Below are 13,863 nucleotides of genomic sequence, written 5' to 3' on the forward strand. Positions count from 1 at the left end.
TAGTGTGGCCAATCCATCTGACATGCACATCTTTGGGTTGTGGGGTGAGATCCACGTAGACATGGGGAGAATGTGCACACTCCACACTGACAGTGACCCGGGCCGGAATTGAACCCGGGTCCTCAGTGCCATGAGGCAGCAGTGCTAACCACTGTGCCACCGTGCCACCAAACTTGAATATATTAACGAGGGGCCCATTTAAATTGGATTGACCTGGGTGGAAAGGCTTCAAGTTTTGAAACATGACTGCGATATAGGCAACAGCCACTTTTAAAAAGTGAATTTATTTTCTCCATTTATGTGGAACTAGGAGGAGTAGCAGAACTTTAATCTGAGACCTTCTGCTGCAAGGTGGGTGAATTGAGATTGAATGAATGCCACCCAGGGAGGCGGACCAGTGGCCAGAACCTTCCTCTCAATACCCAGATACAGCCCGAGAATCAATTCCTTGCTAATTTGGGTTATTTAGCCTTAGACACTGGGATTTGTCCCGGCTTCCACTTACTGCCATAAAACAGTCGAAGGGACATTCTAGAGTCTTCTGTTCAACGTCATAGGAGATTGCCACCATCTGACTGTGCACCATTCCCTCAGTTCCTCATTCTTACATCTTCTTAAATGTGCAAAAGTGTTTAGAAGTGTCTTTGATTTTGCCTCTTCACATAAGATTGGATGATCCCATCCAATAAGAAGAGCACAGCATTCACCACAGCAATAGTTGAAGACATGGCAGAGAAGACACATTCTCATTTGTTAAAAATACCAACACTGCATCCCACATGCACACACCACCCGTTCTCTCAGCTCTCATGCCTAAGTACCTGTGGCCACAGACCGTGTATTTTATGAGGCCCTTTATTTCCCAGGCCTCCCCGCTTGTGGCACAATAGGACCCGGCCTGGTTGGCCAACCATGTGTAACAGGCAAGCCAATCATGTGTGTCACTGGCAACAGGATAGGATGATTCATTTTTCTGAAAAACAAGTGGAGTGAATGATAGTCTTGGATGATTGCTTTTCGTGACCAATATGACTTCCAGTGTTTTCTCCCACACTGGTAAGTATTTGTATTACTGTACCTTATAAATCAAGCTCACTAAATCCTTCAATCTCCTAGGTCTTAATAAACAGCAAAGCACGGCAGTATCATTACTTGATCAGAGGCAGAGTCACTAATTCTATGTCAATATTACCAATTCCTCAAAGTGGCTGAGAAAATTAAAATAGTAATTGAAGCGATGGATTATACGCTGTTGCCTGATATTTGCTACGACATGTCGAGAAAGCAAAATGTCAATCTTTTTCACTCAAAAATCTTCTTGCAGAGAAGAGAAATAAATTGTTTCTGCGAAAGGGTCCTGCCTTATTTAATTTATATTTTCTCAGTCAGATACTGGTTGTTATGCCGGGCCTCCCTCCAACATTTTCTGTTTTGATTTCAGATTTCCACCATCTGCAATTCTAAAAGAAATAATAAATTATCCCAGTCAGACACTGCCTTGGAAAGCAGAGCTTCTCAATCTGTTTGATGTCCAGTACATCACAGTTTGCACTGCCAGAGGACATCTCCACTCCCGGAGTCACCGGGACAAGTGTCCGCTGTGGTTCAGAGGTCACACTCTTGCCTGAATAAGAAGGCCGCGGGTTCAAATCACACCCCAGGAACTTGAGCACAAACTGTGGGTTGGAACTTCAGTGCTGTGCTGAGCGATGTATTGCACTTTTTGGGGTGCTATCTTTTGGATGGGAGGTTCTAACAAGCCCCGCTCAAGCCCTCCCGGCTGAATGTAAGAGACCACAGAGCACGATTCTGAAGAGGTTAAAAAGGTGCTCTCCAAGGTACATCCGTCGGATCAATATTCATCACTCAACCAACACCGCTAAAACATTAGATCAGTATCACATTTCTCTTTGTGAGACCAGGCTGTGCGCAACTTGGCTGATGCATTCCTACATTTCAGAGAACACTTTCATTAACTGCCATGTTCTTCGGTAGACCCTGAGGTTGTGAAAGATGCTATCTAAATGCAACTTCTTTCTTACCAGCGGAGCAACTCATGGCAGAGTGCTGGCCCATCCTCCATTCCTATTTCACTCCCCGCTTATTTCAACCAGCCGGTTTCCTATAAAATGCAAAAATGAAACAGAAAATGGGGTCACAGCAGTGATGGTGACGGTTGAATTGATTGGGTATTGATTTTACAATGTGTTCTTTGGTTCTCACTATGAAGGTGACCACCATCACTGTTCCCGCGAGATTCTGCAAATCCATTGGCAGAATAGGTGCACCAACATTAGTGTTCTCGCTCAGGCCAACAGCGAAGCATTGACCACACTCATCATCTCTGCTGGGTGGGTCACATCATCCACATGCCATTTTTAAAATAAATTTTAGTGTACCCAATTGATTTTTTCCAATTAAGGGACAATTTGGCGTGTTCAATCCACCTAGCCTGCACATCTTTGGGTTGTGGGGCCAAAACCCACGCAAACTAGGAGAGGATGTGCAAACTTCACACGGACAGTGACCCAGAGCCGGGATCGAACCTGGGACCTCGGCGCCGTGAGGCAACAGGGCTAACCCACTGCGCCACTGTGATGCCCTCATCATGCACATGCCTGACATGAGATGCTTGAAACAAGCATTCTACTTGCAGCTTTGACACAGCAAGTGAGCCCTGGGACACCTTTAAAGCCTTCTTGAAAAAGTGCAACATCCCCACCGACCACTTGGAATCCCTGGCCCAAGAGCACCCAAAGTGGAGGAAAAGCATACGGGAAGGGGTTGAACGTCTCATGTTTCATCGCCAAGAGCAAATTGAAGCCACGTATTAATAGCGAAAGGAAGGCATGGCAACCCGGTCACCCCATCCACCCGCTCCTCCAACCACTGCCTACCCCAACTGTGACAGAGATTATAGGCTGCGCATTGGACTCCTCAGTCAGCTGAGAACTCATTTTTAATGAAGAAGCAAGTTATCCTCGGCTCCGACACACTGCCTGAGAAGTTGAAGAGCTGTTTGCAAAGCAGCTTTGGGACACTTAAACCCTTTACTTACTGAAATACTGCAGCTAGTGCTGTACAAAGGGGCGTTGATTCTGCATTGATTCTCTGTGCTGCTCCCTACGTGGTTTTCAGCACTGGGCTGGGCATGAAGGATCCTTCTCAGATGACTACTCTGAAATATTGGTGGAAGGTAAGTGAAGTGTGCAGCCTTTCTTTCTGATCGGGTGCAAAATAGGGTTTACAATCCTGATTCAGAACAAATAACAAAGAAAAGTACAGCACAGGAACAGGCCCTTCGGCCCTCCAAGCCAGCGCCGACCATGCTGCCCGCCTAAACGAAAACCTTTTACACTTCCTGGGTCCGTATATCTCTATTCCCATCCGATTCATGTCGCCACTCAACCTCCGTCATTCCAGTAAGAACAAACCAAGTTTATTCAACCTCTCCTCATAGTTAATGCCCTCCATACCAGGCAACATCCTATTAAATCTCTTCTGCACTCTCTCTAAAGCCTCCACATCCTTCTGGTAGTGTGGCGACCAGAATTGAACACTATACTCCAAGTGTGGCCTAACTAAGGTTCTATACAGCTGCAACATGACATGCCAATTTTTATACTCAATGCCCCAGCCAATGATTGCAGGCATGCCGTATGCCTTCTTGACTACCTTCTCCACCTGTGTTGCCCCTTTCATTGACCTGTGGACCTGTACACCTAGGTCTCCCTGACTGTCAATATTCTTGAGGGTCCGACCATTCACTGTATATTCCCTACCTGTATTAGACCTTCTAAAATGCATTACCTCACATTTGTCCGGATTAAACTCCATCTGCCATCTCTCTGCCCAAGTCTCCAAACAATCTAAATCCTGCTGTATCCTCTGACAGTCCTCATCGCTATCCGCAATTCCACCAAATTTTGTGTCATCCACAAACTTACTAATCAGACCTGTTATATTTTCCTCCAAATCATTTATATATACTACAAACAGCAAGGGTCCGAGCACTGAATCCTGCGGAACACCACTAGTCACAGCCCTCCAATCAGAAAAGCACCCTTCCATTACTACTCTCTGCCTTCTATGGCCTAGCCAGTTCTGTATCCATCTTACCAGTTCACCTCTGATCCCATGTGACTTCACCTTTTGTACAAGTCTGCCATGAGGGACCTTACTGAAGTCCATATAGACAACATCCACTGCCCTACCTGCATCAATCATCTTTGCGACCTCCTCGAAAAACTCTATCAAGTCAGTGAGACACGACCTCCCCTTCACAAAACCATGCTGCCTCTCACTAATACGCCCACTTGCTTCCAAATGGGAGTAGATCCTGTCTCGAAGAATTCTCTCCAGTAATTTCCCTACCATTGACATAAAGCTCACCGACCTGTAGTTCCCTGGTTTATCCTTGCTACCCTTCTTAGACAAAGGAACAACATTGGCTATTCTCCAGTCCTCCAGACATCACCTGAAGACAGTGAGGATCCAAAGATTTCAGTCAAGGCCTCAGCAATTTCCTCTCTTGCCTCCTTCAGTATTCTGGGGTAGATCCCATCAGGCTCTGGGGACATAACTACCTCAATATTTTTCAAGACGCCCAACACCTCGTCTTTTTGGTTCTCAATGTGGCCCAGGCTATCTACACACCCTTCTCCAGACTCAACATCCACCAATTCCTTCTCTTTGGCGAATACTGATGCAAAGTATTCATTTAGTACCATGCCCATTTCCTCTGGCTCCACACATAGATTCCCTCCCCTGTCCTTCAGTGGGCCAACCCTTTCCCTGGCTACCCTCTTGCTTTTTATGTACGTGTAAGAAGCCTTGGGATTTTTCTTAACCCTATTTGCCAATGACCTTTTGTGCCCCCTTTTAGCCCTCCTGACTCCTGGTTTAAATTTCTTCCTACTTTCCCTATATTCCACACAGGCTTTATCTGTTCCCAGCCTTCTAGCCCTGACAAATGCCTCCTTTTTCTTTTTGATTGGAAGATCTGAGCCACTATCATTGATAAAATCCCATTCTCTACATTGACGCCCTTCAATTCTTTAAAAAGCAAGCATTCGAATTTGTAACTCCACTTCAAAGAGTCTAGAACCACTTGGAGCTGTCAATTAAACTGTGAATTGAAAGGCATCCCACTGTGATAATGGAGTATTGCAAAATCAGTCATGCAGCACTAATCCAATAATGATAACCCTCAGGCTTTTGTAAACAGACAGACTAAAATAGCAATCAATGCTTTTAATGTTCCTGAAGTTTTTCCAAATATTTAAAGGGCAGGAGATTTTAAATACCTCCAATACCTTAAATACCTGAGAGCTCCTTTTGACAATGTCTCTTGACAATTTATTTTGACAGATCCAAGGTGCTTGATTGTTCCAATGAATTTATGCACTTTCTATGCACATCATGTCTACTTTTAACAATTGCAAAGGGCACCAGATCTCTGCCAAATGTGTCCTGGGACCACATCAAAAATAGCACCCTACCTCTCCAAAAGTGTACCCTAACCATCCAAGCAACTCCACAAAATGTAGTCCAAGTGTAGTCATATGTGCCAGTGAGCCTGCTGATGCTAGAGATGATATGGAGATGCCAGCGTTGGACTGGGGTGGGCACAGTAAGACGTCTTACAACACCAGGTTAAAGTCCAACAGGTTTGTTTCGAATCACTAGCTTTCAGAGCCGAGCTGCGGAAGGAGTTGCGCTCCGAAAACTAGTGATTCGAAACAAACGTGTTAGACTTTAACATGTTAGAAATGGCATTCGCATTTGCCTCCTCCTTCACCCACAGGTTAGTTTACAGTCTGACAGATTACAAAGGGCAGAGGGTAGAAATTCAGGCTAATTTACAGACAAACTCAAAAGCTAACAGTTAGCTTTTTGAAAAGTAATCGATAAAAGTAGCTTAAAAGCAGGATTGTTCACACTTTGGATAGGAACAATGCAATTCGAGTGATCACATTGATTGAACTAGAGGTTTGTAAGTATGTAATAACAGTTTGTGTGACTGAGTGCTGCTGAGAGGAGTTTAAACTAGTTCAGCAGGGGGAGGGGACAGAGTGTTAATACAATCGGGACACAGCATACTATAGTAAACGAACCAAGACAGGGGGAGTTCAGCCATGTTGAGTTCCAAGGGAGTGAGGCGAGGCGAGATAGCCTTTAATGTTAGGTGTATTATTCGTAAGACTGATAAGTTAAGGGCGTGGATTGACACGTGGAATTGTGTCATTGTTGCCATCACAGAGATGTGGCGACTCAACATTCCGGGGTATAGGATCTTCAGGCAAGACAGGGAGGGTGTAAAAGAGGAGATGGTGTTGTATTGTTAATTAAGGATTCAGTTACTGCAGTATTTAAAGAAGCTGCTCTTGTCAATTTTCAATCTTCCTCACTAGTTTGCCCTCTAGTTTATTTTCTCATTATTATCTATTTAGTCCTCCTTTGCTGGATTTTAAATTTATCCCAGTCTCTGGGGCTATCACTGAATTTTGCCTGTTTATATGCTTTTTCTTTCACCTTAATATTCTGTTTAATTTCCTTTGATACCCATGGTTGGTTTATTCCTCTCAGAATCTTTCCTCCTTACTGAGATATATTTTTGCTGAGAGTCACGAATTACCTCCTTAAGTGTCTGCCATTGCTTGTTTACTGTCTTTTCTGCTAATCTATCCGTCCAGTCCACTTTAGCTAACTCATATTCTAATTTCATTGTAATTTCCTTTATTTCCTTTATTTAAGTTGAACACAGTTTCTCACTCGTACGCCGAATATTAAATTCCGTCATGATCATTACTTCCTAGGGAATCTTTTACTGTGAGGTAATTGCTCAAATCTGCCTCATTTCCCAATACCAGATCCAAGATGGCCTATTCCCTGGTTGGCTCCATGACCATATTGCTCTGGGAAACTATCCCTGATGCACATTATGAATTTGTTGTCGTAACTACCTTTTCCAACTTGATTTACCCAATTAACATGAAGATTAAATTCACCCACAATTATTGTTATATTCTTTTTACAGGCTCCTATTATTTGTTGATTTCCGATAGTGTGGTGACCAAAGTCTTCTTTCGGTGGTGCTTTTTATCTCCACACAAATGAATTCTACATCACCCGAGTCTAGATTGTCTCTCACAACTATCTTCATTTAATATCTTATTAACAGTACTACCCCACCATCCTTTCCTCCCCTCCTGTCTTTCTGAAAGGTCCTTGAATATTAAGTTCCGTGTTTTGATCTCTTTCTAACCATGGGCTGGATTCTCACAAAATGGGGCTATGTCCCCACATCGGCGTAAAAACGCTGACGTTTCACTCCCGAGTTTCCAATAAAGTAGATTAGTCGATTCACTCACCTACAGGGGGCTAACAGGGACCCAGAGTGATTCACGCATTTCCGGTCCGGAGTCTGCACATGCGCACGACTGCGGCCTTCGGCGGCTGCGCCGAGTGCCATGGTAGACTTGGACTGTGGAAGCAGCTCCAAAATGTAGGCCTCCTGATCGGCCGCGCGCCGAAGGTTCGGCTGGCCCGATCTGTCCCCCGGCTGCCCATATGGCCCCCCCCCACCCCCACCCCCCGGTGCCTGATCCCCCCCACCCCCCCACCAGGGCGGCCGAGGACTGAGTCCGAGGTTCCCGAACGGCGATAGCTGGTTAGAACTGCGCGGTTGGGAAGTTGGCCAGCCGGGAGTGGAGAATCGCTGGGCCGGACTCTGGCAATGGCCCCCCAGTTGCGCGGAATAGTCCGTAAACACTTCGATTCTTGGGCCCCGGAGAATCGCCGGACCGGCACTGGACCCGATTTCGGCGTGAAAATGATTTTTCACCCCCGCGCCAAACGCGATTTCGGTACGGGGCTGCGGAGAATCCAGCCTCATATCTCCATAATGGCTATGAGATCATATCCATTTATCTTGATTTGTATCGTCAGTTCGGCTACCTTATTCCGAATGCTTTGTGCATTAAGATACAAAGATTTAGACTTGCCTTTTTGTCATTTTAATCATCCTAAACATTTATTTATACTGTGGCCCTATTTGCCCTATCTATGGTTTTTGCATTTTACTGTCCTTGATTCCCTTTCCCTTTTTACCCTGCTTAGGTTCCCATACCCCTATCATTCTAGTTTAAACCTTCCCCAATCAGGCTAGCAAATACTCGCCATAGGATATCAGTCCCAGTCCTGTCCATGTGTAATGTGTCCTGTTTGTACTGGTCCTACCTCCTTCAGAATCAGTCCCAATGTCCCAGGAATCTGAAAGTCTCCCCCTCACACCACATCTTCAGCCACATCTGCATTCGATATATCCTGCTATTTCTACTCTGAGTAGCACATGGCATTGATAGTAATCCTGAGATAACTACCTTTGAAGTCCAACTTCTCAACTGTCTTCCTAACCCTCTATATTCTGTTTTTAGGACCTCATCCCTTTATTTACCTACGTTGTTTGTACCAATGTGTACCACGACCACTAGCTGTTCACCCACCTCCTCCAATATGTCCTGTAGCTGCTCCGAGACATCCTTGAACCGAGCACCAGGGAGGCAACACACCATCCTGGAGTCTTAATTTGCGGCCACAAAATGCCTATCTATTCCACTTATAATTGAATTCCCTGTAACTATTGCATTCCCACACTGTTTACTCCTCCCCTTTGCAGCAGATCCGACTGTGGTGCAATAAATTTGCCTGTTGCTGCTTTCCCCTGAGAGGCCATTCCTCCCAATAGTATCCAAAGCAGTACATCTGTTTTGTTTGGGAATGGCCAGGCAATTCCTGCATTGTATTATGGAATCATAGAATCATAGAATTTGCAGTGCAGAAAGAGGCCATTTGGCTGTTGGAGAGACAAATTATGGCCTCGGGCACTGAAAATGTTCCCTATTTTCCCATGCAGCGCAGGTGGAGCACACCACAGCTTTGAGCTCTCCTGCCTTGACTTACCCCTTTAAATTAAAGCTTTTGGTCTTATGGTCTTATGATCTTGTAAATTAAACCTTTTGGAAGCTGCTTAATATCAGATAATGTCAATTGCTCTAGGGCCCTTCTTTCCCGGTCCTCGTTACTACAGAATATAATCCTTGGAAACTATAAATTCCAAAAGGATTTTACAAACTACAAGTGATAAAAGTAGTAAATACTCACCTGACCGTACCCAGTACTTACCAATCAGCTCTCTCCCTTCTAGCCTCTATTGCTGCAGCAGAGCAAGACCATACTCTGAAAATTAAAAAAGTTAGAAAGCAAAGAAAAAAAGCAAAATGTACCACTTTCCCCTCTGCATCGAATTCTCACTGTGTCTCACTCAGGATGTGCTCTCTCCCACTGCTCGTGCACAAAGCTCACTGAACTTCCACTCCCAATAGTCCCTTTCTTAAATAGAGTTGAGGTAAGCTGTGATGACTCAAATATCGGTTAATCTTCAGTAGTAATCAACAGCTATTGAGGCCCTCATCAGGCTTCAGATAACTGTCACTCAGTCAGCTGAGTCAGCGACCTTGTTAACTAGATACTGAACTTACAAAAATTAAAGAGAAAGACTTAAAGGTGGACATATTCCTTGGTCCGGATGCGTTGTATCCCAGGTTGGTATGGGAGGCAAGGGAAGAAATTACAGGGGCTCCTCTGGTCACAGGGAAGGTGCCGGGGACTGGAGAACAGGTAATGTGATTTAATTTTTCAAGAAGGTTGGTAGAGCTAAACAGGGAATTACAGATCAGTGAGTGGGTGCCCTGGGCTCCCCATCCTCCCCCTCCACCCCCCCCCCCCCAAACTATCACCACCACTGCCACCCCAGGGACTCAGTGACACCAGGTGATGGAATGGCCAGTTCACATGCAGGAATCGCCCAGGTGGACGGTGGAAAGTGCTAGCATGGGCAGGAGGCAGATGTTGCCAAACAATGTGGAGCACCAGAGCACATTGCAGAACGGGTTGTCATCATTCTCCATCCCGTGGGACAGACCTGGTGTCACTGTCACCCCAGGGCCCACACCCTGTAGTGCGGCAGGTACATATCATAGAGGGGGTTGTAGGTGAGGATGTGGCCGGAGTGGTGGAGGTGTGTGGAGGGGGGATGTGGTGTCCGTGCCCCTGGCCAGTTCTGCTCCCCCCCCACCTAGTTGGCGAACCTGGAGGCGATCAGAGTATCCCATGCACGTTGGCCCTGGCACACACCTCGTGCGGCCTCCCTTGTCTGCCTGGGCCCCATGTCCTGCCCATCCTCGCCCTCCCCTGCATCCTCCTCATTGGATGAGAACTGGCGTTCCTCTTCCTCCTCCAGCACATTGCCCCTCTGCTGCATGATGTTGTGGGCAATGCAGCAAGTTGCCACGATGCGGGCGGCCCTCTCAGCATGATACTGGAGGGCTCCTCCAGAGCAGTCGAAGGACCTGGACCACATCTTCAGAAAGCCGAAGCACCGCTCGATCACGCTCCTGGTTGCTGTATGGGCATGGTTGTAGTGGGCCTCCGCGTCGGTCTGTGGCCTCCGGATAGGTGGCATCAGCCACGACCGCAGTGGATAACCCCTGTCGCCCAGGAGCCAACCCCCCCAGCAGTGGGGGAGGCATCTCGAACATATCAGGAATCGTCGAGTGTTCCAGAATGAAGGTGTCGTGCACACTGCCCGCGTATCGGGCGCAGACGTGCATGATTGTCACATATCAGCTGTACATTCACCCAAGAGAATGAGAAGGCAGATATGGAACTCGGGGATAGAGATTGTGAGGTTATTGAGCAAGTTGTCATAGGGATGGACAAGGTATTGGAGGTGTTGGCAGAATTAGAAATGGAGAAACCTCCAGGTCCAGACAGATTGTGTCCCAGGTTGCTGTGGGAGGGGAGGGGGGAGATTGCAGGGGCCCTGATCCAAATTTCTAATTCTTCTCTGGCCATGGGAGAGGTGCCAGAGGACTGGAGAACCGCGAATGTGGTCCCACTATTTAAGAAAGTCTGAGGTAAAATTCTGAAACTCTCATCCTATCAGCATAGTGAGTGTACATGGATCCCAAGGACTGCTGCAGTTCAAGGAGACAACCCACCACCACCTTCTGAAGGGCAACTACGGAAGGGCAGTAAATGCTGCCTAACCAGTGATGCCCACATCCCGTAAATTAATTTTAAAAAAATAAGCCAGGGAACTATAGACCAGTGAGTTTCATGTCAGTGGTGGGAAAACTATGGAGAAAATTCTGAAGGAGAGAATCTATCTCCACTTGGAGAGGCAAGGCTTGATCAGGGATAGTCAGCATGGCTTTGTCAGAGGGAGGTCATGCCTAACAAATTTGAATTTTTTGCGCATGAGACTAAGTGTGTAGATGAGAGTAGTGCAGTTGATGTAGTTAACATGGATTTCAGCAAAGCATTTGACAAGGTCCCACATGGGAGACTTATAAAGAAGGAAAATGCACATGGGATACAGGGGACCTTGATAAGGTGGAGTCAAAGCTGGCTGAGCTTCAGGAAACAGAGGGTGATGACAGACAGCTGCTTTAGTGACTGGGAGCCAGTGTCCAGTGGCGTACCACAGGGATCTGTGCTGGGTCCCCTATTATTCGGCATTTATATAGATGACTTAGATGACTATGTGGGGGGTAGGATCAGTAAGTTTGCGGGTGACACAAAGATTGGCGGGTGGTTAACAGTGAGGGTGAGTGTCTTGGGTTACAGGAAGATGTAGACGGGATGGTCAAATGGGCAGAAATGTGGCAGATGGAATTTAATTCTGAAAAGTGTGAGGAGTTACACTTTGGAAGGAGCAATTTCACAAGGAAATATTCAAGAATGGCACCACACTGGGAAGTCTGAGGAACAAAGAGACCGTGGCATGTTTGTAAATATATCTCTGAAGACAGAAGGGCAGGTTAATAGGGTGGTGAAATGGGCATATGGTACACTTGCCTTTATCAATCGTGGCATCTATTACAAAAGCAAGGACGTCATGTTGGAGTTATATAGAAAATTGGTGAGGCCACAGCTGGAGTATTGTGTGCAGTTCTGGTCGCCACATTATAGGAAGAATGTGATTGCACTGGAGGGGGTACAGAGGCGTTTCACCAGGATGTTGCCTGGGATGGAACATTTAAGGTATGAAGAGAGTTTGGATAGGCTTGGGTTGTTTTTGCTGGAGCAGAGCTGACTGAGGGGTGATCCGAGCGAGGTGTATAAATTATAAGGGTCATGGACAGGGTGGATAGGGAACAGTTGTTCCCCTTAGTTGAAGGTTGGGTTACAAGGGGACACAAGTTCAAGGTGAGGGGCACGAGGTTCATTATAATAATAATCAATACTTGTGACACTAATAATCCAGGAGCAATGGGTCAAGTACCTGGATGAAAAGTTTGCCCGGCATCGTAAGGAGTGTGCAGAAGACATGACCCAGGTGATAGCCTCGATTAAGGAGGTGGTTGACCGGGTGGAGGAGAAAATGACGACCCACGGACAGGAGATTCAAAAGTTGCAGGAGCTGGCGACTGAACGAGAGGAGGAGTCCACTGTAATGTCTTTGGAAATTAGCATACTACAGGACAGCCAGAGACGACTGCTGGATAAGGTAGAAGACTTGGAGAACCGGTCTCGCAGGCAAAATATCCAAATCGTCGGGCTGCCAGAGGGAAAGGAGGGATCAGATGCGGGTACTTATATGGGGAAGATGTTGCAGGAGATGGTCGGGGCCGATGTGTTTGACAAGCCGCTGGAGGTGGACCGGGCACATAGGGTGCTCGTACGTAAGCCCCAGGGTCATGAGCCCGCGAGGGCCATTGTGGTGAGGCTGCATCGATTCCTCGACAAGGAGTGTATCATGAAGTGGGCCAGGCAGACAAAACGGTACATGTGGGAAGAATCAGAGATCCGGGGGTACCAAGATTGAGGACCAGAACTCGCAAAAGAGGAGAGAAAGTTTCAACAAAATTAAGGCAGCCCTGTTTGTGAAAGACATTAAATTTGGACTGCTATAATCCGGCTCGTCTTTGGGTGAGCTACGAGAACTGGGAGCTGAACTTCAACTCTCCGGAAGATGTGACTACTTTTATGAAGGGCAATAATCTGTCTTAAGGACTTTTAAATTCAAACTCTGGTGGACTGAGTTTGGGGAAAGGGATAAAGTGGGGGGGGAGAGTGAAAAATAGTTCTGTGTTTTGTTTTCTCTTGTTTAAAATTTCAGTCTTTCTAATTCTGTGAGTTAAGTCGCAATGTTCGGGAAGAAGAGTTTTTTTTTCTTGTGTAATTTGATTTTGATTTATTGCTTTATGTATTTTATTACAAAGGTAAAAACTGTTAAGTTGCAATGGGAGGTTTTCTTTTCTGCAAGAAAGATGGTTGATTCTTGCATGCATAATTTTGCTTAAGCTGCTTAAAGCTCCTTCTATTGTGTTTGATTGTGTTTGAAGGTGATGGGTCTGATAAGAATTGGTTAAAGGGGGAGGGGTGGGGCCCTGCTGCCTGTGAATTGGAGGATGGTGTGTTTGCTTTTGGGGATTGCTGTTACTGTGTTGAGTGCTTGTGCTATGTTTAGTGGATGGAATCTCGCAGATGGCAGGTTTTTTGACTCCAGAGGGGGGAAGCTGATGGGCTAGCTGGATAGTTAGTTCACGGGAGCAAAGTGGGGGGAGAGCTGAGGAAAGACAGGTAAAGGACAGCTAGGAGACTGGAGATGGAGATCAGATGGCGGTCGCTGCCAAGGGGCGGATCAAGTGAGGTGCGGGACACAAGCTAGGAGCTGGCCTAGGAAAGGTCATGGCTGATCGACAGGGGAGTGGGACAATGCCCCCCCCCCCCCCCCCCCCCGCGCGCCCCCCCCCCCCCCCCCATCCCGGCCAGGCTGGTTACGTGGAATGTTCG

The 13,863-nt window shown here is 46.5% G+C and overlaps 1 long non-coding RNA gene across 1 annotated transcript; it reads right to left on the reverse strand.

Moving 5' to 3' along the window:
* Positions 1–374: 374 nt before the first annotated feature.
* LOC140409617 (uncharacterized) lies at positions 375–9,354 on the reverse strand. The gene is made up of 3 exons (XR_011940434.1): positions 9,288–9,354; positions 2,043–2,122; positions 375–973 (listed from the first exon to the last, which is right to left on the reverse strand). It is a non-coding gene; the product is annotated as an uncharacterized lncRNA (long non-coding RNA).
* Between the last annotated feature and the right edge of the window lie 4,509 nt (positions 9,355–13,863).

This window comes from Scyliorhinus torazame, chromosome 3, assembly GCF_047496885.1.
Source record: "Scyliorhinus torazame isolate Kashiwa2021f chromosome 3, sScyTor2.1, whole genome shotgun sequence".
Classification (NCBI taxonomy): domain Eukaryota; kingdom Metazoa; phylum Chordata; class Chondrichthyes; order Carcharhiniformes; family Scyliorhinidae; genus Scyliorhinus; species Scyliorhinus torazame.